The sequence below is a fragment of the Balaenoptera physalus genome (assembly GCF_965194825.1).
Source record: "Balaenoptera physalus genome assembly, chromosome: 8".
NCBI classification, from domain to species: Eukaryota; Metazoa; Chordata; class Mammalia; order Artiodactyla; family Balaenopteridae; genus Balaenoptera; species Balaenoptera physalus.
The window spans coordinates 73,568,443-73,595,744 of NC_138887.1; the positions used below are offsets into that span (position 1 = coordinate 73,568,443).

General features: G+C 40.5%; 1 long non-coding RNA gene across 1 annotated transcript; it reads left to right on the top strand.

The window, feature by feature from the left end:
* The first annotated feature begins 1,455 nt into the window (after positions 1–1,455).
* Positions 1,456–20,383, top strand: LOC309666145. The gene is made up of 2 exons (XR_014266935.1): positions 1,456–14,730; positions 15,055–20,383. It is a non-coding gene; the product is annotated as an uncharacterized lncRNA (long non-coding RNA).
* The last annotated feature ends 6,919 nt before the right edge of the window (positions 20,384–27,302 follow it).

Here is a 27,302-nt window from a genome sequence, read left to right on the forward strand (position 1 = left end):
TTTCCTGCAGAGTAAGAGAGAGAGGTGAGTATAATTGTGTATGTGTGTCTCATGAGTGTGTGTACATAAATTCATAAAGTTCTGGATATACATATACATTTCTTCCTAAAAAGACATTGAAAGGTATCTTTTACTTCTCTTAGGAGCATAATGAATGTAAGAGCAATATAGCAGCATCGGTTTTGTTAAAAAGAAACAGATTTTCTAGGAAAATATAGATTGTATATGCAACTTGACATTTGAAGACAGATACTTTTACCAACGAGATGGTAAAAAACAGGACTGTTTGATTGTGGGTGTCAAACACTCAACTAAAAATAATCCAAACAAAATAAAGGGGGGTGGTGATTAATCAGGAGGTACCGGGGTGGTTCACGGATCTAATCTGGGCATCGCAGAGGGAAACTAGGCACCGGGTTCCTTCTGTTCATCTTATCTCTCTGAGTCTGGTGCTGTCGGTGCCTTTCTCTGTTCTGCCAAGGGGTGGTCTGTGCTACGGGGAGCCTGGTCACAGACAGCTCTGGCCTGTACCCTTCCTGTTTAGACCTGAGAGGAAAGACTCCCTTGCTGGCAGAATCACCTTCTCACACTCTGAGGAAGTGTCAGATTCACCTGGCTGGTGCCGTGGGACCGTCCTGCCCCAGTCATTCGGGCTCCTGGAGCAGGCACGGGGCAGACAAAAGCAGTAACTACCCACAACAGATGAGTCCTAAACCTCACAAAGTCTTCCCAGCCTCATGCTGCTTTAACACCCCGTTTATTCCCTTCTCCAGACATCCTGGGCCGTGCCAACCCCTTCGATTTCTACAAGGTGTCAGTTTTCCATTTTTCATTCTCTGCCTCGGAGCCCCTTCCTGCAGTCTGTCAACACTCTCAGCTGGGCTGGCCCTGGTCTCTACCAGCACGTACACAGGAAGGCTTGGAACAATTGAAAAGATTGACAGGAGAAAAGACCACGTAGAACATTTAAAATTTTGAAAACGAGTAGCTTAGAGACACTTCAGATTTCTTATATTTTGATTCACTTTAACATCCATAAATAACATTAATCAGATCTCTATGCCCAAGCACTTACACATGTACTTGCCACTCCTACACTGCAGAACAATAACCGGCTGTCCAGGTTTACCCAACTTCAAGAATGAAGATCCACAGGGAGTAACTAAGGGAAGCTGTCTAGGTGGAGAATCATGGCATCTGGGGGCCAGGAGAGAAGGATTCTAGCCTCACCATAACTGGCTGGATGGTTTTGAGTGATTTGCTTTGTCTATGAAAAATTAATCAGCCAATCTAAGAAAGAAATGCAAAATTTTATTCGAGCCAAGTTGAGGATTATAACCTGGGAAGAGCACTTCAGAAAGCTCTGAGAACTGTTCCACCCATTAGAAGTCAAGGCACAATTATATAAGTTTTTTGAGACAGATAATATTAAATAACATTAAATGATGTATTATTGACAGTTTGCACAATCAGATCTAAGTATCATCGTGGGCCCTTACAAGATCAAGAAAGAAAGTTATCTTTTAAGGAGTTGCCTTAAAAGGTGCTAGGAGAATGTTGCTCTTTACGGTTGAGCAGGTATTTCTGCTGATGGGGGAGGTTTGGTCGATGCATAATGCAGATATACAATGCACAGAAGTGGGGGAGAGAGGGAGCCAAAGGACCGAGAAGATGTTTTTATGTTTAAATTTTTCTTGTCTTGCCATAAAATGTGAACTTCATTTCACAGCTTCATCCCACTGGGTCCATTTGCTCATCAATAAAATGAGGAAGTAGGATCAGATCAGAGGTCAGCAAACACTGGCCCACAGGCCAAATCCAGTCCACTGCCTGTTTTTATAAATAAAGTTTTATTGGCACACAACATGCTTACCCCTTTAAGTATTTTCTATGTCTGCTTCCATGCTTCAAAGCAGAGTTGAGTGGTTGCCACAAAGTCTGTATGCTCTGCAAAGTCTAAAATATTTACTGTCTGGCCCTTTACAGAAAGTTTACTAGACCCTGATCCTAAATAAGTCATCACAAAACCATTTTTCCCTTGAAACACTTTCAAGTAAGTAGTTTTTTGCCACATCTCGAATTTTCCTGGCCCATGCTATTGCTGTTTACCCAAGCCACACGAAACTATGTCTGCACAAGCAGAGACTAGCAGGGAACTTACTCAATTGTCTTCAGTCAAAATAAGTAGCCAAGCACACGACTCATATTTTCCCTCCAGCAATTGCAACTGTAATATGAAATATTCAAACTCTCATTTCACATCTCTCCATCCATTTCTCTCTGGTCAATAGACAAGAAAGGTTTAAGATTCGATGTCTATTCAGGTCAAAGTGAAGTGAAATTGTGAACATCACTGAATTCCACGTAGATGGCAATATCTGGCAAAACAAACAGGAAATTTAATTGGGGTTGAATTTCCTATTTTGCCTGTCAAAATAAACGAATCATTGCTGAAATGCCACTTGATTTTATATTGGGTAATATAGCAATAGAAATCAAAAATGGCACTAATAAAACACTCTACCCACATTTTTCAGTTTTCTTCTTTGTTAGTGCATCAAAATTTGGAAAACACCATGCATCCTGTGAAGGCTATTCCTCTCAAAAATTTTCTGTGTAATATCATACTGACACACCGGGAAAAACCAGAAAGGAGTGAGTGGGAGACCTCCTATACACACGCGCGTGCACACACACACACACACCTCTGACAAAAAAAGGAATCCAAAAGCAATAACCAGTCCCAAAATGCCAGGAAGCAGGGTTATAAATTTAACACAAACAGCGCCCTCTTTAAATTCCCAGTCCGTTTATCAAATTTTAAAAACGAAATGACAAGTTAATATTATTAGTCAAAATATATAAATAAATCACCTTACACATGTTATTTCCAAGGTCTGTGAATGATTTCACAGTAGTTAGTTGTAATAAGTGAATACACAGGCAACCTGCGCTCAGGAGCAGAGCTGGTCCAGGTAAAGCTGGAAACATGCCAATCCCCAGACAGCACAATTAGCTCGGAGGGCAGACGCCGATGGTGGACTGCACACAGGGGCCTTTAAGAAGTCATTTGATGAGATTTCTCTCACAAGGCAGCACTGACATCTTACCCGTTGCTTGGTCTATGATCCCCTACACACAATCCCATTGTTTATAGAAAGAACTTTTTTTCAACATCTCCGAAAAGCAAGGATTAAGTCAACTCATCATAAATTCCTCCTGCTAGAAACCAACTCACTGAAAAACTTTCCTAAAATGTAGTTTGTCAAATGCTTTGGGTTTTAATGAAATGCCAACATCTGGGAGTCATAAATTACCTGATGGAATGGGAAGCGTCACAGAGAATGAGGAATCCTGGAGTTCTGTGTTCAAGATGAATTGCTGGAAAATTCTCTGTCTTAAAAATCAGTCCTGTTCTTTACCTGTTTAGATTTACACAACATCCAATGTTAACAGCCCTTATGCAGTTGCCAAATGCCAAATATAAACAGAAAAACAAGAAAAAAAAGTTCTTTGAACATGTTCCCCTCCACTGGCCCCGAGCCAGATCTGCCATGCAGGGCCTCTCTGCCCTCCTGGCATCATTCTATCGCTGCCATTAGTAGCATTATTGGTGTTGGAACAAAGCCAGCTGTCTTCCTTTTCAAACCAATTTGTGTGATAGCATGGATTATTGAGTTAGGTAATCTGTCACTTCTCAAAAACACCCAACTTTAATGTCATTCCCATACATAACTGCTCTCTGAGTATTTGAAGGTATTTTGGTGACACCATCCCAGGCCCGGCTTATGCATCTCAGAATAAGCCACCATCATTTGGTACCTTCTCAGCTAAACAACAAAAGCATTTTTAAAAACAGAGCTACACACATCTAACTTTCTTTGCATTACTTACGCAGTACATGTAAACATTCAAAGCAAATCTACACCAGCCAAGGAGAATGATCTCCTAACGTACCTAAAAATCATTTGTGACTCAATTATATGAACAGTTCTTGTGAAGGATTCAGGAAGTCAGGCAATTTCCTCAGTTCTCCGCTTCACTTTGTGAACATAGACTGGGAATGGGAATCTTTATTTTTTTTCCTTGGGGAGGAGGCATGTTTTCACGGTGCCTTCCAAAGAAAATACAGGCTATTTTCAAAAAAGACATTCACTACTTGGAGGGCTGAGTCCTGGTGCCACGTTTCTCTGAGAAAGCTTCCCTAATTCAAGAGTTGCTACCTGAGATTGGGATAAGAAACAGCAATATTTCCTTATACACTGTGCATGTGTCTGTTTGAAATTGCATTTCTGTGCTTGCCACAGACCTGACTCTAGGAGCTTCATCAAACAGGGTTTATTTCTCAAACATAACAAGAAGTCCTGAAGTGGCTGGTCCAGGCAAGTGTGGTGGTTCCAGCGCGAGCCCAGTCCCAGCCTCACTGGGCTTGTCCTCATGCTTCTTACCTCAGGTCACAAGACGGTGGCCCACCTCCAGTCCCCCATCCCGGCAGAAAGAAAAGGGGAGGGGAAGAAGGTGACACCAGTCGACACCAGAAAAGCAAAATCTTTCCCCCAAATCCCCAGCGAAATTCTACTATCTCACTGGGGAAACTGGGACACTTAGTGGCTGGGTACATTACCAGCAAGGTGGGAGGGGAAGAATGGCTAGTGGGAAGGCCTCTGGCAGAGTCCACTGCAGTGCATCCTTAGTTATATGCCTCTACCCAGAGTGGAGGGCCATACTCAGACTTCAGTGAGACAGGGCTTCTTCTCCAAGACTCCGGGAGTATCAGAGGCATTTACTTCCTGAGAGAGAGAATTTTGAACTCAGTTCCTAAGGGGTGAAATCCTGAGTTATATCATGACTTACACAAAGTGGGCAATTATGGGATCAAGATATAATCACTACTAATTCTGGAAGCAAGTAGCTTCAGGATTTTCTTATACAAGATTGACATAAAACAGGAACCAAAGACATGGTTATTGAAAAAAAAAAAGGCTTCATAACTCTCTTCACTTTCTCATGAAAACTATCAGATTACATAGTCTTATGGAAAAGGACAACTTCCTGGTCCAACATATTGCAAAAAGTACTTCCTATTGAATCAAAAAGGGAAGGAGGGAGGGAAGACAGAAGATATTTACTCTATTTATAAAACAAAAAAATAAGGGGGTGATTATTCACTTTAACAAACAGATTTCTCTTAATGATTTTTAAGAGAAGATTCTCCAATATCTTTACGGTACTCAATTTATATGCCTCATTTTAGGAACACCTGTACTTTATAAAGACTTGGTAAGAGATTGGCAACCCATAAAGCTGGATAATGGATACACAGGGTTCATTATGGTCTGTTCTCTCCTTTTGTTTTTGGTTGCTAATTTTACATAATACTTTTTTAAAAGATTTGCCACTAGAAAAGGAAAATAAAAGTTCTGATTTCCTCTTTAAAAAAATGTTTAATCCCCCCTCTTTAACTTAAAGGGGAGCGTGCTGTGTAAATACCACATCCAGGTCAGTAATGCAGAATGGGGACTCAATTCCTAAAACTTACTTTCAAATGCAGCCAAAAGTTTTCTGCTATGCAAAATGAGCACTCTTTCAAGAATATTTAAAAGCATAGGAACGTGTTATTGTGGTCAGAGATGTTATCTGACATGGGAAAAGAATCTGGAAATTACGTCCCCAGAGAGCCTCTCGCCACCTTTCAGTGGGGCCGTAGCACTTGACGCTCGAAGCACAGGACAAACGCTGCGCTCTTCTCTCCAGCATCGCTTCTCAACAATAAGTCACAGGAATCTTTCCTCTTGCTCTTCTAGAACAAATTTCTTAGAGGAAGGCTGTGACTTGTCCGCAGCTGACTTTTGCAAACAAACCATGCTTTGTATCTAATACTGGGCACAAGCGCATTTCTTATTCTTCGTTTATTAATAGATCCAACCATGACTTTTAAAACATTCATCTACACCCAGATTTATTTCCTTTTACCCCACGGTCCACACTACCATTCCTCAGTTATGTCTATCATTGTTTGAATCCCTGAGATGAAATCATTTCCATACTGTTTGCCTCGAGATCTCCCCTCATTTTGAAAGAGTTCATTTACTCTCCTCCCTATCCTCCCAAACCCTCAAGACAAGTGTTTCCTCAAGTTCAGTTGTTCCTTCAGAGGCACATTAAACGCTTTTGTATTCATTCGCTTTTTCAGTTGCAATGCAAACCAACTTACCATTTTCCAGATCACTCATAGAAAGGTCTCCTCCCAAAAGATAACTTGGCGCAAGCACAAACCATTTCTATTTCCCAATAATTAATGTATGGCCAAGCAACCAAACCAAATGTTTCTGTGATGAAAAACAAGTTGGTAACATTAATTAATGAAATTACTACCTTGGAACTGAAGGCCCAAGATGATTTTTAATAGTCACAATTATTTTCTTGATAGTTCTATTCGGAACACTATAAAAACACTTCAACTTTATAACTATTATTCCAAGGCCAGAACTGGATTGACAAATGAAAATAAAGTGTTAGCTTAAAAATAGAACTTTGTCCATCAAGCTAGCTTACAAAGCAAAACAGACCTATGGGCAGTTACAATCTCTGTATATATTGCCAAATTTGTGGTGGGAAAATGTTATAAGCCTTAGTTCCGGTTAATAATTTTTGTCCATTTATGTATGAGATGTAAATAAAATACACATGGTTAGGGCCAATTCTGCCCTTTTGAAGATAAAAGCACCAAAAAAGAAAATGTTGGCAGTTCTCTGTACGCAACCAGGGTAGCTTAATTCGTACCATACTTTGCCACGTCAGCGGAAATGGGGTCCCCTGGAGCTATTGTGACCCATGATGAAGGTGCTAATATTGGGAGAAGGAAGTGAGCAAAATCTCACCAAACAGCATGAGGCCCTGGTCGCCAGGCTGATGCGGTATTGTAAATCCATAAAAAACTGTTTCAAAAACAAATTTTCACAATTATAAAGCGGAATAGCTCTTAGAGCCACAAAAGCTTCCTCTCTGAGGTCCTGACATTTGAAATACAAATCTTCCCAGGCCCCTGGTGAGTGGTAGCCCTGTTTAAGGAACGTCTCCAGTATTAACAGCTTATTTTTATGCTTAAAAAAATCATTAGATGGCCACCAAAGAGGATTTTGAAGCAAATACACTTTGTTTTAAGAACGTCATACTTTATTAAAAGTTTTATGAGGAAAAAAAGGAGAGATCCACAGCAGGGCACATGTAATAGATATGAAATGCAGAAATCCCCCAGAGAAAGACCCACACGTAGCAACATTCTTGGAAGGAGGGCTTGTCTTCAAGAGATGCTAACCGGGGGATGTTAGTACGTCGGATTTATTCGCATCGGGGCACTCTGGCAGGGGAGTAAGTGCTGGGACTTGCCTTACACCCTAGTGAAAGCTCAGTGCTGTTATGTTCACAAACCAGACACACGCAGTTGTGCAGAGCAGTGCCAAATTGGTGCCAACATGGCATCGACACCTATTTGATGGGTAGCTATGCTGGGCACAACTTGGGCTCATTGGAATGATGTGCTGGAAAACTGCTAGAACATATTCTGAAGAATTTCTTTAGGAAATTCTACAGAGGGTGGGAATGGAAATGCTAAGATGGAAAGATCTTATGGAAACATTTCAGGGAAGCCATAGCCCTGGCAGCACCTACAGACAGTATGGCCAAGTCATTGGTCCAACAAACAATAAGCATCCCACAAAATCCAGCAGCTGTCAGACTCACAAGACTGCAAGGAGCTAAAGGAAGTCTCGAATCCCCTCATGCCTCCTCAAGCAAGATGTCAGGAGAGTTGGTACCATTTTTTTTAACATCATCTATTACTCACTGCAGGACTGTGGGTAGGTTAGTTGCTTTGTTTTGTTTTGTTTTGTTTTTTTCTCCTTCACATTCGCCTCCAGCCTTCTTGATTAAAATTTGTAAGAGATAAGACACAGTAAGTATAGCTCCGCAAACTCAGGAAAGAGCCCTAAGGAGATTTCAGAGCATGGTCTGAAAATACTTACTGGAATTTGATGTTAATACGACAATGTTCTTGTGAGGCAACAGAGCACCATAGAAAAGACATGGAATTTGGAATTAGAAATGGGTTAGAATTCTGAATCTGCTTAAGTCATGAAAAGTTGCAGCCACTAAATTCTCTTGTCCAAAACCCACCTTACTTCTTCTTTATCACATCACATTAACAGGTCTTTGGTTGCCACTTGAAGTGTCATTGTGCTTAGAAATACACTGCTCCCCAGATGCAAACTATTATACATAGAATGGATAAACAACAAGGTTTTACGGTATAGCACAGGGAACTATATTCAATATCCTGGGATAAACTGTAATGGAAAGAATATGAAAAAGACTGTGTATATATGTACAACTGAATCACTTTGCTGTACAGCAGAAATTAACACAACATTGTAAATCAACTATACTTCAAAAAACTAAATTTTTTTGAAAAAAGAAATAGATTGCTCTTGTAACCTGCAGACTATAGGCACAAGAGAGAGCATTTGCTGGGCCTTACCTTGGGGTCTCCCAGGTGTGAGAATTGGCTATAAGTCAGTAACAGAAAATCAATTCATCAAAAACTAATTTGTTGAAAATCAAATGCCAAAGAATCCATTTAACTAAATGCCCAATTCACTAATAAATCACTACTGATTTATTAAAAACTAGTTTCTTACAACTATTTGTAGAGTTTGCAGAAATTTGTATTGGGCAGAATGGCTTTTGAAATAAGATTTCTTCAAAGTTCTAATTAACTGTGTTTCATTTTCTCATCATAACAACATAGTAAGGAATATTCCATTGGCCAAAAGGAAAGACTTAAAGATAGTTTGGTCTCCTTATGAGTATGTTTAATATTAAGAAAATATCTTTCATTGTTAACCAAAATTTCATCATTTTACAAGGTAATCTTTTGGTTTATACTAATCTCTTTCTCATATCCTTTTATATAACTTTGTCTTGTTCCAAGTTCAAGTCAAGAATCTGCCACTTAAGGGGATTAAGAGGTTCAAACTACTATGTATAAAATAAATAATCTACAAGGATATATTGTATGACACAGGGAATATAGCAATATTTTATAATAACTATAAGTTGAGTATAACCTTTAAAAATTGTGAATCAATATGTTGTATACCTGAAACTTATATAATATTGTTCATCAACTATACCTCAATAACAATTTAAAATAAAATAAATTTTTTTTAAAAAAAGAATCTGCCATTTAGTCTCTGGGTAGTCCTGGCCAATTTGCTTCATCTCTCTGTGCTTTTTTTTCCTCAGTTGGAAGATGGGAATAATAGTAGCCTCTACTTCATAGAGCTTTGGGGAAGATTAGTATATTAACATATAGAGAGTTTAGAACAGCAGTTGATATATAGTGAGGCTTAAATGAATGTAAACTATTATAGCTTTTTAAAAAATATTGTGTTAAAGCATGATTTTCAACACTTGGGTCACCTTCAATGAGTTTTGAAAACGCCCAACTTTGTTTCACTCTACACCTACCACCCCCAGGAAATGTCCCTTGTTGCCTCTCCTGTACTGTGATAGCCTTGAACAGGCTTCTACAAAACATGTGTGTATTATATTCACACCCCTGCTAGACTGTGAGCAGAGACCGCTGTCCCTTTATCGCTGTATACCTGCTAGCACAGTGTTAGGTGCTTGGTGAGCTTCCCATAAGCCTTTGCCAAATGAACAGGTAAATGATACGAATGGACCCAGCACATCTTAGGATGGGTCTCATGACTAGTGTCTGGGCTCATTCCTTTGGTGTTGACTCTTACTGACTTCTGTTTCAAAGGGTAGCCTTTTTGTGAACTCTTGCCCTCATTCCGTAATACACTCTCTTATGCACAAAAAGTTCCCATCTCCACTTAACACCAGCCCCCTTCCCTCAGAGCCAAGGACCAGTATTACATTACTAGGCATTCTCATTCTCAGAGGTGCCTTCCTGGGATGAGGTGTAAATTAATGCCAGCCTGGCCATTCTGGGTCATTAAAGCCCAGATGGTCATTTTTGCAAGAGGAGCAACTTAACCCTACTGGTCTGGCCCAAATCCAACTTGGATAATTGCCTCCTGCCTACACAATATACCCCCTCTTGCTTCAGACACAGAAATGGTTTTCACTTCATCCTCTGAAAGCTAGCCAGGCAGGACTGTGCTGGCTTTTCACAGGATTGCCATTGCATGGGCGCCGTGTAGCAAAGCAGCATTCCTCTGGGGGCCCTGCAAAGTGCTCTGAGGCAAGGGAGATGGGCAACAGAAATCTAAGTGGTTTTTATACTATATTTGGAAAAAATAAGATTTAGTCATCTTAAGTCAAAACACTTTAACTCCCCCTGCATTTTTTAAGCTACGGGAATGATCAGAAGTCCATTGTATCTTAAAAAGTTTTAATTTGGAAATGAATTATCTTTTACTAGAATCATGGAAGTATGGCTGATCCCCAGTCTAGGTAACCTCTGGAGTGGGTCCACTTTTGACATTAAAACTACATAAAACGGTCTTGGATGGACTTTTGCTGGAGGAAATCCCACTTACTTCTTATTATTATGAGGGAAAGCTGAGGGTGCTGCTTGCTCAGCATGTAACTGTCTACACAGGAGAAGACCTGATTGACAGGATGGATGGAACACATCAGTCTGACCATGAAATATCCAGGGCCAAGTGCCAAGTCAAGAGCGCCCAGGGTTGACTGATTGGCACAAAGATAAGCAGACCAAGCACGAGGCATAAGTGAGCAAGAACTGGTTAGGAACACCATCCCCAGAAGGCCTGCAGGTCCTGACCCTTTTGCATGAGATTATCCAGAGCAAGCCGGATTCATTTGAAGGGGGAAAAACGTTCCTGAAGTGGTTTAGGGTTATGTATTAGCTTGCCACTCTTGGAAAAACCGGAGGCTCAGAATTCTCTACACCTCCTTTTGTGTCCTTGGCCAGACATTTGGTTTGTATGGAATGGGCTGAAGCATAATTTCTCCACTCTGAAAAATGTCATGAGGCCTCAGAAGACCACTGCACAGCTTATCTCAGGATCGCAAGGGAGCCCTGACTGGTCCAGAAACACATTCTCTTCACCCACGGCCTTGTCTCAATGCTGGCTTGGAGAAGCTATGTCTTGATACTTAGTAATAAAACTTTCTTGGAAAGCAAGACTGCCAAAGTTTAAGTGGTGGGTTTTTATGACCAGGATTATGGTCCATTAAGGGACAAGGATGAAAATACTAGCTCATTTCGTTTTGATCTCTGGTCTAGGCTAAACCCCCATTCTACTTCCAATTAAGTTTCCACAGGAAAAATGCCAATGTTTCTCCTCCAGAAACAACTTTCCTGGCACTTTCCCAAAAAACCCACCATGGTCTGAAGCCACATGTTCACAGCACTGAGATTCTATGGCTTTGTTTTCTCCAAGAACATAAAGGGCCTGTAAATATAGTGAGTTTTCAACTGAGATTTTTTTGCATTCGAAAAGAGAATATGTGAAATATATTCAAACCAAATGGGACATGGGAACCATTTGATAACAGGGAATGGGGGTTCTTCCCTTTGAGGATCTTCCTGGCTTTGTGCCTCGTGAAGAAGGACAAGGATGGCTGATTAACACAGTGAAGCCACCATGACCATGAAATGCAATTCAGCTTCTGCCTTTAACCTGCCCCACAGCTCAGGGAATGGGCATCAACAACCTTGTTCCTCCATTCTTCTCACACCGATAAATTCCAACAGTGGTTCCCATGCATGGCCGAGAAAAGTCCCCTCCCTTCTAGATATGCTGTGGTCATTTTTGAGAACAAGGTGCATAGGTGTCTTAAGGGCATTCTAGACAAATCCTAATAGGTATGACCTTTAGCAAGGAGAAAATTAGGATTTCCTATTAAACAGCTGAGGAAGGCTTGGGTCTGCCCCAACCTTCAGGGAGGGGTCAAGGTTGTAAGCTATTCTTTGGATTTTTTCCAGTGATAAGTAAAAAGTAGTTTTGTAGCATATATTGAAATAAATTTCCATCTAACCAAAGAGCTCTCATATGTATGTTAGGAATCTCTCAAAGGCTGTTTGAAATGAATTAAATAAAAGAGCTAATAAACTATTTTTACAAGAAACATCGAAGAATCATACCAATAAAGTAATCTAACAGGTCATCAAAAAAGGTCATCTTCAGGTAAACATGAGAAAGCTCGACTTTTCCCAAGAAAGTTAAGGGATATCTTTTTGAGAATACTTTTATCAAGCCATGAGATTTCAAATAAACTCGAATTGAAATCAATCGAAAGTTCCAAGATCACCTAGCTTTATGTGTGTCCTGTTATGTCAATGCATATTAGAAAACACATTCACCTGTTTCTAAACATACAGAGAAAAAATATCCTTCATCAACAACCAGGACCAAATGTTTTTAATAAATAATTAAGGACTAATACAAATTCCTGTGACAACTATGATTTGAATCAAATTGTTTTTCTGTCTCTCCCCTTCTCTTCCCATGGTCCACTCCAGAATACATTTGTCCCAAATGATCACTTGGTTTATCTTTAGACAAGAGGGTGTGTGCGAAACAATATTTCCATGGGAAAGATTTCCTTTCTGTCTTTACCCAAGCTTTGAGATTTTGAGGATGGAGGAAAAGGAAACATGGCTGTGGGCTGTGAGCTTAGGTCATCACTTGGCTGGGAATTTGATGAGGAAATCCTCCTGAGTATGACAATCTTCTTCCAGATGGTGTTCAGCAGAGGCAGAGGTGGTGCCCTGAACACGGTGAACCTAGAAGGTTGATGCTATCGCAATTTGAACTTGGAATCTGCTTTTATGTAATCACATACGGACATATAAACTGCGAATGGCCACCAAAAACCAAAAATCTTCTTTCAAGCTATTATATCCTCAAGATAACTAAATGAACTGCTGGAATTTTCAGGGAGAATCAATATTTGCTAGAAGGATGTTTTAGTCTGCTCAGGCTGCCATAACAAAATACCTCAGACTGGGTGGCTTAAATAACAGAAATATATTTCTCAGAGTTCTGGAGGCTGGAAGTCTGAGATCAAGGTGCCAGAAGCATCAGTGTCTGGTGAGAGCTCTTTCCTTGGATTGCAGACAGCTGCCTTCTAGCTGTGCCCTCACATGATGGGGAGCAAAAGAGAAAAAGAGAGAAATCTCTGGTATCTCTTCTTAAAAGGACACTAATCTCATTGGATCAGGACCCCACCCTCACAATCTCATTTAACCTGAATTCCTTCTGTAAAGACGCTATGTCTAAATACAGCCACACTGCGGGGGTGGGGGGGGGGGGTGGGGCGGGGCATCAGGACTTCAACATATGAATGGAGAGGGGGGATGCAATTCAGTCCAGAGCAGAGGGGTAATATTCAAAATACCTAACTACTGCCCACAGGCACCAACCAATCAGAACAGACGCTTGCCAAGTCTGGTCAGATGCCAGCTGGACTGGTGCATACCAACAGAATATCAGCTCTACTCTTTAGACCTGGATGAAACAAAAGAAGCAAAATCCTCCTCTTGCCCTCCTCCTGGAAAAATCTCCACTGTACATGTAAGAGATGGCTTCTGTCACATAGTGTGTTGCCCAAAAATGTAAAAATAGGTCTTATCCATTCACATATGGAAGCAAACATGTTGCTTTATCAGTAGAAACATTTTAATTCATCAACCTATTAACAGTGTTTATCTGCAAGGAAGGAAATTGTAGGAAACTTTCATTTTATAGAATGTATAGTTGCAACATGTGCACATATTATTTTGTAATCAGAAAAATAAACAAAGATTTTTCTCCCTATTTTACACTTGTAACTATGTCCGCCCTTTAGTTCTTAAAACCCTAAAGGAAGAAGCTATGCTAGCTGCAGAGTTTTGCTTAAGGTTTTCCTATTAGAATTACTCTATTGTGTGAAGAGTCTGATCTGTTCAAAAACATAAAAACATACTTTCATTCAGGTGGATAGTTCATTCCTTGTTCCTAGGTTGTTGCTGTTGCTGGGGTTTTTTATGACAAGAATGACCAATTTCTGAATGAAAAATTGAAGTGTTTAGGAAGACAGTTCTAATGATATTCAAAAGAGTGGCTGTCAGGAGGGCCCCAGTCACTATTTAAGCATGGTTACAGTTTCTCTCCCCTAAGAGATGAAATCACCCCTTCTCTTCCTCAGTATGCAAAGAAAGGAAGCCTTCTTGCCCCCACAGGAGATGTTATATAGACGAGGAAGACAACCCAGATCTTGTTTCCACATGGATTTTCTGCTTTTTTGTGATATTTGTGTTAGTTCCACAACTCTAACACTGCTGGACAGTTAGTATCCCCTCCACTACACACTAGAATCACCCCCAGGGCATTGTGACATTTCCAAATTCTCCCTGAGGTTATCCTCCTGAGAACCACTGTATTGAGCTATGCTAGACCACTCACAGCCTCTAAAACACTCCATACAATACTGTGCCTGTGGATGACCGCATGTTCTGTTCTTATAACTGAGATGTTCATCTGAGCTTTCTTCCTGGCTGGTTGAAAAACTACTCACCCTTTCTAATTCTGAAGAGGCTTCCTCCCTTCTCCCCATGTCACACGTCCCATGTTCCACTTTGAATACTGCAGTGTAGTAGCCAATGGGGTCCTGTACAAATAACTGAAAACCTAAGAGTAGTTTTGAACCAAAAAACAAACACAAAGCCTGAAAGTGAGTGAACTCAACTCTGTTTCAGCAGCTCAATTTTTTTAAAAAAATTATTATTTATTTATTTTATTTTATTATTTTTTTTTTTTTTGGCTGTGTTGGGTCTTCGTTTCTGTGCGAGGGCTTCCTCTAGTTGCAGCAAGCGGGGGCCACTCTTCATCGCCGTGCGCGGGCCTCTCACTATCGTGGCCTCTCCTGTTGCGGAGCACAGGCTCCAGACACGCAGGCTCAGTAGTTGTGGCTCACGGACCTAGTTGCTCCGCGGCATGTGGGATCCTCCCAGACCAGGGCTCAAACCCGTGTCCCCTGCATTAGCAGGCAGATTCTCAACCACTGCGCCACCAGGGAAGCCCAGCACAATTTTATTATTTAAATTTCATACTTTTTTCCTTCCTTCAGTTCAACCAGCCTCAGCGTTTTGGCTTTTCATCCTCTTGCCAACTGCCTCATGGTTTCAAGATGGCTGCTAAAGCTCTAGCATCATGCTCTCACATAACTATGGCAATTAAGAAAGAAAGGGATGGTCAGAAGGCTTTCTCCCAAACATGTTCTACCTTTTTATCTGGGAAGTAAACCTATCCCCACAGACATCCTCCATGTCCCATTAGCCAGAACTGTTGGAAGGTGAATCTCTATCAAGGGATAACATGTGCAGTGTATTGTATCAATCATAGTGCAACAACACTCTTAAAATTCCCACAACTAAGGTGTTGTAACTGTTATTAGCAACATAGTTTACAATAGATGGAGATACCATTGTTTAAAAAATAAAACTGCTCCTTAGCATATAGAGAGCACTTAATTAATATATTTGGAATTAAGAGTACCTTGGGGTGGGGCGACCAAAATGTGCTGAAACCATCAAATTCCTATCATCCAAAGTTGTTCCCCTATTATTTGTCCCTCAAGGATGCTGGACCACTTTATAACTAGATGATGATAATAAAATAACTATATTTTACAGACCACTTTGCAATGGTCTTTCATTTAACCTTAACATCTACCTTGGAAGGGAATAGTATTATCCCTAATTTACAAGGGAGAACAGAGGTTCAAAGAGGATAAGTCATTTGCCCAAGTCCACATACCTTAAGTAGCTCAAGTGAGGCTGCATTCCAGACCTACCTGACTACACCTGCTCCTATCATGTCCTGCTCCCGTTCACCCTGGGGTCCCTCTGAGCTAGAAATACCCAAAATCTTGGGTAAGACTCCATGAAATCCCCTGCCCCGACCACCCCCAAAATAAGTAAGCTCCCACACCTCCCTCCAAGCAGTTACAGAATCCCTCCGTCATCTAGACTGCAAGAATGAGCCAGGAAATAAATAGTCTTTCTAACCTCACTGTAAAGTTGACTGACTCACACATTGCAAGAAAACATTTCAGGATTTCATATGGACGGAGAAGACCCAAATTCTCTTTAAAGGAGAGACATTTTAAGTACTTGGTTAGTATAATGAAATCCAGTGAGTATTAAATAAAAGTGTTTATTGAGGGTCCAAAGTGGGTTGGCTCCTAAAAAAAAAAACAAAAACAAACAAAAAACAGAAACAAAAAAACCACAAAATCAGACCTAGATGTCTACAGAAACCCGGTTTCTGTACACTTCACTGACTCGGTTATGAAATAAATATAAAAATAGACTCATACATTATTCCAAGTAAAGATAACGAGGCAGGCCCTTTTTAGACTTAAACTCATATGCCCGATTATGAAAAGCATTAATAGAAATGTTCCCTGAATGTTTATAAGGTGTTTACTCAATTTCTATACTGAAAATCAGGACACCTGGGCACTGAAAATATTCAATGCCCAACAGTTAGACAAAACCACTATTTCTTGGGTTTATAGCCTCTTTTAATCTCTTTGTGGAAATCTCCAGACCTCAACTACATTCCCTGAAATTTTACAGGCCACAGAAGGAACAGAAATCAGCTCAAAATGAATATGTGTGTTCAGAAATGCATTGAGATTTTTTTCAACTTTTCAGGTACCTCATACAAATTAATCTTCTGAAGGGCCCTGGTGGTCTCTGAATCACAGCTTCACTCCCCCCACTTCGCAGCACCCCCATTGTATTCTCTTGATAGGAATAACTGCCAGATCATTAGGGAAGAAAAAGTTTATTGAGTCAAATCTGAGAGGGCCTGCACAAGGTCAGGAGCAGGTACCACCGGTTTTACATAATTTTTGCATCTTCACCAATTTGATTTAAGGTTATAAGTGGAATTTATTGGTGAGCATTGCATTATAAAAAGTGGCTTATACCAGATTGTCTCATATTTATTATGATTCAGTCAAAAGTGAATTGTACACATGCCATTTGCAATGAGCTGATACAATGGAGAGAAAAAAATGGCCCTTGAAAAGCATACTTCTTCTCCTTTCCATTGTCCTTAATGGTTTACTTGGGTGGAAGAAAAATTGCTTTAATGTTAAAACTCTATCATTTCCTGTGGTACTGATTACCAAATGGAAATTATTCGGAAAAAAAAAAAAAAAAGCAAAAAGGAGTTGAACCCAATGTATTAGGATAATGGTAACAGAGAAAAATAAAATTGTCGAGCAAGATGTATAAAATAAAAGAAATTATTTTGTATCTATCTCCAGGAAGGAAATAAATGTAGAAATGCAGGATAAAACATTCTGGAATTTCAGGTTCTTAACAAAACCAAAACCAAAAAAAAAAAAAGTTATTCACTTAGCATTTCTTATAGGTTGTATCTCTAACAGGAATTGGCAACTTTTCCAAAATGATACAAGAGGTTTGTCCCATGCAACTGGCCTGCTTAGGGAGGGAGGGCAATGGATCCCTACGACCCTCTTAAGCAGGATGACAACTGAAAGCAACTTAAAGGCCACTGAGAACTTCTCCAGGTTTTTAGAAGGCAAATTGGGCATTATTATTTTTTTCTGCACCAATCTTGCCATTTTTCACCAGAAATTTTAAAACCCCTGGTTGACATATCTGAATTACTGATTCTACAATTCCAAGAGTCAATAACATGCTCCCAAGCTGATAGGAACATCAGAATCCCCTCTCAGACTACAACCAGTTTCCAAGATTCTAGCTTATTCCTCTGTTCATATATTCTTTGTCATGGTTATAACTTGACTGAAGTGCAATAGAACACAGAAAACAGAAAATTTACTTCTTAATTGATTGATACTGTAAACGAGTTGAAGGCTCATGACCAGATGTGTCCCTAGTAGCTGCCTCAGAGTTGGGAGAGTGAATATAGTTCGCCAGTGTCTTCACCCAGTTTTTTTACAGAGGCCCCGCACGAGCTCACAGGCACACTGGATGCTTTTAGTTAGGTTGTGTTTTGTTTTCTCTGCCTCTTACCAGTCACCATGTGGTTCAATATCCTAAATGGTCTTTTTAAATAATATGTATGGACAGAATAATATGATGTCTGAGATTTGCCTCAAAATATTCCAGGGAATAAGGGAAGTCAGGGAGCTATCAATGAAACACAATTGACTGTGAGTTGGTAATTTTTGAATGCGGGTGATGGGTACAAAGGAAGTTTATTATACTTTTCTCTCTGTTTTGTATTATGTTTAAAATTTCCCATAATAAAAGGTATTTAAATATTGTTGTGAGAAACTGGTGTTGTTTGGGGTTTCATTTTGGTTTGATTCAGTTTTTGAGAATTTACATGCATCTCTCTACTGCACAGCTGGGCTAACCGTCTGGTCCACTCTGGACGGCTGTGGCTGGGTAGCCCTTGGCAGACAGAGTCAGGGCACAGACACTGCATTTTTATTATGAATAGATGCAGCTACTGATTCATGAGCCAGAGCCAAGGCTGAGTCTTATAAAACGCATGCTGTGGGATTCCCTTCGAGGCAGAATTTTATCCATTGGTCAGAGAAGGCTGCTTGGAGGGAGCTCTCAGCGCCTCCACCCAACTCGTGCAAGTGACCCCCAGGGGATTAACTGGTGGAGGAGGAGAGGCTGTTCCAGTCCAGGGAGAGGAGGGGAGAAGGGGGAGGGAGAAAAAGTGGCACGAGGGACATCTAGCTCCCAAGAGAACTCTCCCTCTCAGCTCAAAAGTGGAAAGCTAAGTCCACGCTGGGTCTGTCACCGGCCTGGCAAACAATGGATTAACTAGGGCTGTTTGAACTTGAAGAACTGAGAATCCAAGACACAAGAAAAGGAAACATCTGCAAATATATCTTGCATAAAAATGAATCTCATTTTACTTCTTTTCTCTTCCCCCAATACTTCAGAAAGAAAATTCCTTAGCTGAAGGGTCTCCAAGGTCTTCTTGATTTTCAAAATTAATCTCTCTGTGGATGTTACTAGAATGTGGAAAGTGCAATGATTCCAGAATAATCTGTTTTTCCAGGAATTTTAAGACTAGAACATCCCTATGTTCTTGACACAGCTCTGCCCTTTGTAAACAAGCCTCAGAAAATATGTCTACAATGGGAAAGGCACTGGGTGCCCTGGGAGGCTTTGTTCCTTTCTATCTCTAGTGCTTTTTCTCTAGTGTTACGAAAACCTGATCCATTTGTATAAAAGTATAGCCATCAGCAAACTGTGCCCTTACAAAGGTCAATGTCATAGTTGTTAGATGAAAAACGATTCTCATCACCTCAAGGAGTGATCTCCAATATTTTTTAATCGTCCAGCCCATCAGTGAAAAAATGTAGGGCACACACACGCGTCGAATATTTTCATATTTATTTACTTATCAATTATGACTCTGTTGTAATAATAGGAAATTAGTGGCCAACAAGTATGTAACAGTGTGCCAGGCTCCCTTCCAAGCACTTTACAGACATGAATGCTTTTCATCCCCACAACAACCCTACCAAGTGGGTAATATTCTTCCACTTTGCCAATGCGGAAACTAGGCACAGAGAGGGTAAGGAATTTACCCAAAGGAATACAGCTAGGAAGTGGCGGAGCCAGAATTCAAACCCTGGTTATCTAGTTCCAAAGTCTCTCTCTTAACTAATAAGTTGGTACCTGATAGAACTCGGGAGGTGGGCGGGGGGTGGAGGGGAGGGATCTGAGGAGCCGTCAAAGAATGAGATCTTAAAAATAAAATTAGAATTTCCACCATCTTCTCCCAGGCCCCACAGTGTGTCATCTTGCACACGCCCAGGGGTTCCTACAGTTAAACTAAAATGGAGACCAGGCTTGAAAATCTCCCAAGCAGCAAAACCATTTAAGCCACAAAAGGAAAACTAAATCTAGCTTATTTCATGAACATAAGAGAAACTTGTTATTTCTTGTAAATGCCTCTGATAATCATAAAAGAGATTTGAGTCATCTTCCTCAAATGGTATAAGATAATCACTTTTCACCCCCTGCCATCTGGAAACCCCATCGTAATAACCAATCATTGTCAAGGTTAAACAGTGCCCTCATTTTCACTTGATAAGCCATCCTCTAACGGTGCGCCTCTGAACTTCATACCAGTTTTGGATCTGAAGATTCCCAGGTCTTGAACTGTTTTTTTGTGCGCAGTAAACTCTTACTAAATACCATTTTATTGATCTGGTTTTCATTTTTACTATTTCTGGATTGATTTATTCGTGTTTCCCAATAGTGGCTGTCCGCCAGCTGAAGGAAGGAACGGGGGCTCTGTGGCCCTCATTTCCATCAGAACCAGTTCTATGTTATAAATGAAGATGCAATGCATTCCAGGAATGGATTTTTTAAAAAAAAGGTATACCCCATGCAGTGGAATATTATTCAGTCATAAAAAGGAATGAAGCACTGATATAAGCTACCACATGGATGAATCTTGCAAACATTATGCTAAGTAAAAGAAGCCAGTCACGAAGGGCCTCATATTCTATGATTCCATTTATGCGAAATGTCCAGAATAGGCAAATCTACAGAGACAGAAAGTAGATTAGTGGTTGCCTGGGGCTAGAGAGCCGGTAGGGTAGAGGCATAGTGAGTGCTAGCCAAAGAATGAGGGGTTTTTTCTTGAGGTGAGGAAAATGTTCTAAAATTGACTGTAAGGACGATTGCCCATATCTGTGACTATGCTAAAAGCCACTGAATTGTACACTTTAAATGGGTGAATTGTATGGTATACAAACTATATCTCAATAAATCTATTTTTTTAATTGAAGTATCATTAATTTACAATGTTGTGTTAGTTTCAAGTGTACTCAATAAAGCTATTTTTAATCAAAACAAAAAAGACGAAATGCCTCATCCACACGTGCCACAATCAGTCCACCTTGAAACATAACCTTGAGTATTGTTTTCCGACTGTGGTTTAATCATAAAATCCACTTAGTGCGTTGTATTGAGCATTTTTAAGTAATAAAACAAAAACAAAATAGAATATAACAGAAAATATCAGAGGACACTGTACAGAGTAAAGGTAAAGTATCATTTCCTAAAGCTGTAATTTTCACTTGGTCTGTGTGCACCAGGTCACATGTGCTAATTCAAAAACTTGTGACGTATTTTATGAAGAGCCCTCAAGTGACCTCCTTTCCTCATGCGTCTGATCAGTCTAGGTGACTCTGTTGCACAACTCTAGACAGCTCGGGCTTTGCTCATCAATGTCCAGAGTCAAAGCCATCACCCCATTTTTCCTGGATGGCCTCCCAAACTATCACACTTGACGAGTGGGTCCGTGAAACGGCAATCCACATTTTGCCATCAGTATTAATGACAGATGGAAATGTTCTATTCTCCCTAACAATCATTCTGTCCATCCTTCTTCCAGAGTGCTTGGGTGTCTGCCCTCCTCTGCATGAAATTCGTGCTCGCTGATGGCATGGGGTTCCCTGCCACAGAACTCAGCAAGCCATACTCTCAAAACCAAGTTGCTCCTAGGATGCAATACAAAATAGGATGTTTCTATTCATCCTTTCATTTATTGATACAGTAAATATCTTGTGACTGTCAGCTATGTGCCAGGCACACTGGACATACAATGGTGAGCAAGACAGGCGTGGTCATTGCCTTCCCAAAGCTCACAGCCCCATCAGAAGAGAGGGATGCTCTCAAGTTCTTTTTAGAACTGACAGTCAGTTGCTGCGAGACCTTTGGCAAACTATTGCACTCTGCCACTGTAAGGTGAGTTTGCTGAGAAGCTGGGTTTTCTGGTCCACTGAGACCCATAGGGTTTTAGAGCTGGAAAGGGCCCTTACAGACCAGCTCCCCCATTTCACTGATGAGTTAACAGGGCCCAAGAAGTGACATCCTTTGCCCACTGACACATGACCACCCAGAAGCACACCTTCCAGCACCCCACCCCACACCCCACCCCATAACAAAGCTGAACACGGCCTATTCTTTACGAAGAACTGAGAGATCTTCAAAGGAAGCGCCTTACATCCTGAACTTTCCAGAGAGATGGTAGTTCAAAATGTTCAAGCTGCAACTAATGTGAAAAGAACCCAAACCATATTTGGACCTTACAGAAGGGTTTTCAACAATATGAAAACCGGGGAATGAGAACAGCAGGAGCCCCAGTTACCAGGAACATTCCCCTCCAGCCTCCTAATAAATCTCCTTTTTCCTTTTTGAAGTTTAAGTGCTCCCTTCTTGAGTGGTCCTCTGATAGCCAGGACCCCCCTTTGGCAACAAGAGCCGTGTTCTGTTCCCAGGCCTGGGCCCTCAGCGTTTGTTTGTCTGGTTGGTTGATGGTTGTTTGTTTGGTTGATTCGTTGATTGGTTGGATGGATGGATGGATGGGTTGTTTTTCCCTTTCTTCTATCTCTTAAAAATCTAGCCAGCATGCTAGGAGCTCTTGGTTTAGCTTCCCCAAATACCAGAAGTTTCCCTAAAAGTCTGTCTCATTAAGCATAAAATCTACACAACACACACCAAGCTACTTTTTCTGTCCCCTAATAAATCAGGTAAATTACCTCTTTTGTTTTTAAGACCATTTCAAGCTCACTCTTAACATTCTTAGTTAAGGTATTATTTATGTTGTGATTTAATCGAGATTTAATCCACTTTTCAGCACACAATCGTATCACAATATCCCTGAATTTTTCACCTGTATTATTAAAGTTGAGGAGAAAGGTAGTTTTCCTCAGACACAGCTCTGATCATTTCCAGATTGCGTGTGTTTCTCTGGCATTTTAACCCACCTGAGTTTATAAAGCCCACTAAAATAAATAACAGTTTTGTCTGCAAAGGCCTGGGCTGCATTAATATATGCATAGAGAAATCTTTGTTTATCTCCACTTTCTAGAAACATAAGAGTCTTCTACAAATATGTGTATACACAGCAGAAACCATGTGAATCTCCTGATAAATGTTTGCCTTCACACTCCTGGGGCATTCTGTACACCAGATGGTTCCGTCAAAACAAAATCTCACACACACACACACACACATTTGAGCATCGTGCCTCCCTATGTTTTTTTCAAATTTTTTGAAATTTTTTTCTCCTTTCATGCATGAGAAAGAACGTAGAAATACTTAGAATAATGACCAGTATGTTCTGTGTTTACTGCTGCCTTCCCTCACTAGAGATTAACTCGTAAAACCTTACTCCAAATTAAACAAACTCAGGCTCTCCTCGCAGCCAGTCCAAAGCTCCCACTCATACTGAAGGAAACCCTGACTTCCATCTCTGAGAGGCTAGATGGGCACCGCGATGGCAAGATAACAGGGTCTCACTTTTTCTCCCTATGTTCTGCCAATCCTTGGAGGTGCCAAAATTCTCGTCTGGACTCTGGCACCCATAGCCCTTCACCTGGAATTAGAATAGAAGCTGGGAGAACCACAGTTAGACTATATTTTAAAACATCAACATCTCTCCTGCTGTTTTTAAAAATTATCTGATTGCTCCAATGATGATTATTTAGAGAATTTGGACAGTCAAGGATTTCACCAATAGGTAGGCAAGAAGGCATCTTTGACTGTGGCAGAGAACTTCCAAAGAAAACCAGGTCTAGAATAGATTGAGGAACTCTCTCACCATCCTATCTTTTCAGCTGTGACTTCTTTGGGGATAATTAGATGTTGTCTTTGAAGAATCCAAATGAAAGAATGTGTATTAAACCATCTAGTTCTGTACCTAGGGTATAGTATATTCTCAGTGGATACGAATTCCTTTGGAATCCCAGACCTGAGTCTGTAATCTAATGATGCATATAAAAGACCTTGAGAAAGAAAACAAAAAGTCTCAAGGTCATGTCATTCCAGCCCTGACCTCGGCAGTCTGTCTTCCTCTCCGCAGCACTTGGGTTTCACAGCCTCCAGCCCCCCAGACAACATATTTACCTGGAAGAAGCTTAGAGAGGATTTTAATTTTAGAAGGGCATTTATAAAGATCATTTGATGCAAGCCCCCTGCTTCCTACTCCTAACGACCTGCTTATTTTCAAACAGGCCCGCCTGGAGCCATGGGGGTGTTTTTGTGTGGTCCAGTTCCCGTTTTATAGATTGTTCCTGCACTCTGGAATCCCTGGAATACTTCAATTACAAAAATTACCATGTGCTGGGTCCTTTCGGGTTGACAAGACTGCCTTCCTTTCTCTCTAAGCTGAATTGTGTTTGTTTACATAGGAATGTACTCTTTCTGAACATTCAGACTGTTTCAACATCCACTTAGATAGCCCCATTAAAAACAGGAGGTTAAAAAAATTAAGAAGGGAGGCAAGAGGAGGACAAAGAAAGTGTATCTGTAGATTCTAACCATGAGTTTTATTCAGAACAAACTTAGAAAATCAGGGGGTGTTCTTCCTTCCATTGTTGAGACAATGCCTTGCTTGTTCTCAGAGGGCTACCCCACTTTGCATCACTGGTCACGTTGTACAGAGTGATTTTCCTGTTTAAAATCTGTGCTTTCTTAAATGTTATCTTTTCAAAGAAAAATTAGATAACCCTATGTCCCCAGACTATATCCTATTTGTTTGAATAGGAAACGCTAATATTTTTCTACATGTTTGGTATCGGTGTCAGTGGTAACTCCGGTTGGTGGTTAAGACAGGACCCTTTAAGCTCTGGGAATCTCATTGGCTGTCCTCCAGGAGCCCGAAGGTTCATGGTGATTTTGAATAGTGATCTCCATAGCTCTGTGAATTATCTGTATTATTCAGCAAGAGGGAAAGAAAGTTAGATTTACCTTTTTGGTTTGTAATTAATGTATCTTCAAATATGTCATTTTATGAGGGGTTTTCTTCTTAATTTCTCTTTTTTACCCCTACGCCTATGTTACTTTTGCCTTTCAGCCAGCACCCTGGCAAACCAAATTTCCAAACTCCTCTCAACTTCTAAAGACCCGTGTTTCATTAATCATCACCGCCCAAGGATCTCTGCCTTGTTCGTCTGTTTCTACATTCTCATTGGTCTAAGGCAATGTCTGTCACATCAGAACCCCACCCCTTCCCGTGAGTCCCAAGCTGTGTTCAGGTCCCTGTATCTGACAGGGAGGGAAGCAGGAATAGCAGCAGAAACACATTTCTAAAACACCAGATTCTCCATGTGAACAAGCTTTCCACTGGGACACAACAACCATACTCTCTGCAGCCAGCAGTTGCCCATTTAAAATTTTTAAGTGTAAAGCTTGTCATTAGCACCCCAAACTTTATTTTTCGGTACCTTCGCTTCAGACCCACATGTCGAAGAACCCAGTGCTGTCTTGCTTCCCCATATGATAACCTACTCCTAGAAAATCTAACATCAGGCATGTATAACTTAATATAGACTTAGCTGGTATGTTTCCTCTCCCAGGGGAAAGTAGATTCGGAGATCCATATCTACCTAAGAATGAAGACCTGTTCCTGCTAATCATGTTTCAGCCATCAGTGCTCAGATGACAGAAGTAATACTTCAGGTAATAAGACATATTCCTGGTCACCAAAATCACCAGATAAGTGGCTTGCTGCTGCACTGGAGCAAGTAAGGCCTCTCCTAAAAACCTAACATGTCTGTTTAAACCCAAAGCTTCAAACCTGTGTTAAATGATAACACTCCTCGCCTGCCTCTCTTTACTCAAAACCAATATCCTTAGCTGAGTACCTGTCAAATACAAATAAATAACATTTATTCCCACTCTTAACTACAGTGCAGAACGACAATGACCAGAGGCAGACTAACGGTGCAGTCAGGGAAGCCTAAGCCTCAAGGCCTTTCCAAGATCTAGGGAGAGGACCTGGCAATTTTATATTCATAATTTTATATTTTTTTAAAGAATGCCACAAAATTATACAAGCTTCAGGTCCCACAAAACCTAGATCTACTCTGTCGTGAATTGAACTGTATTCCCTCAAAATGTATATTTTGAAGCCCTTGCCTCCAATGTGACTGTATTTGGACATACAGCCTTTAAAGAGGTAATTAAGGTTAAATGAGGCCTTAAAAGTGGGACCCCAATTCCATATAACTAGTGCCCTTATTAAAAAAAATAGAGAGACACCAAAGACACACTCACACAGACAGAAGGTCATGTGAGGACACAGTGAGAAGACGGCCATCTGCAAGTTGAGGGACAGACGCCTCAGGAGAGACCAAACCTGCCAACACCGTGATCTTGGACTTCTAGCTGCTAGAACTGGGAGAGAATAAATTTCTGTTGTGTAAGCCACTTACATTGTGGTATTTTCGTACGGCAGCCCTAGAAGACTAATAAACTCCCTTAGAAATTAGGAACCAGTTTTTAACTTTTCACTAGCAAATTTTGTTAATGACAACATTCAGTGCTAACTGAAGTGCAATAAAACAGGTAATCTCATCCAAAATCAAAACTACACTGCTGACAGCACATGATTCACCACAACTTTTTGGAAAGCAAGTTTGAAACAAGTATAAGAGACATAAAAATGTTCATTCTCATTGCCCCAGTAATTCCTCTTCTGGGAATCTATCTTAACCAAATAACTCAAAATATTTTTTAAAACATATACGCAAAGAAGCTCATTAAAGTATTATTTACAATACTTGCCCATGACTACAAGCAATTCCCTCACCCACCATGAGTCACAAGTTGTATGACCCTTGGATTTCTGGGAGAATCTCCCAGAGATATTTGCAGATTCCCAAATTTAACCATACATCTATATATGAAATTGTGTTAGTTTATTTGCAAAGAATAATTGTTTCCATTCCAGTATGCATGCCCCTTGGCAATGTGATATTGCTTCTCCAACCTTCAAGAGGTAAAATCTATTTATCCATCCTTTGATCTGGGCTTGGCCATATAGCTTGCTTTGGCCTGTGGATCATTGGTAAATATGATGGAAGCACATTGGAAAATGACAGAAATACTTGCACGTGAATTTTGCTTTCTCTTTCTGCACTTGAAACCATGAGACCACCATGAACCCAATCTAGCCTGCTGGAAAGGTCCTATGCTGGAAAACTGAGGCACACTGGCCAACAGCCTGCCAACCCCAGTTATGTGCTTGAGCCCCTCCAAGGCCATCCAGCCCCAGCCACGTCATCCCACACCAGAATTCTCCTGGCCATCTCAGCTAACCACAGAACCATGAGCTAAACAATAAATGTTTATTGTTTTAAACTTCTAAGTTTTTGGTCATTTGTTATGCAGCAAAAACTAATACAATAATTTCCTCCATAAAACTCAAATGGGACAAATAAAGAATAGACAAACTATGTTAATATCCTGATATTGGGCAATCAGTTCATAG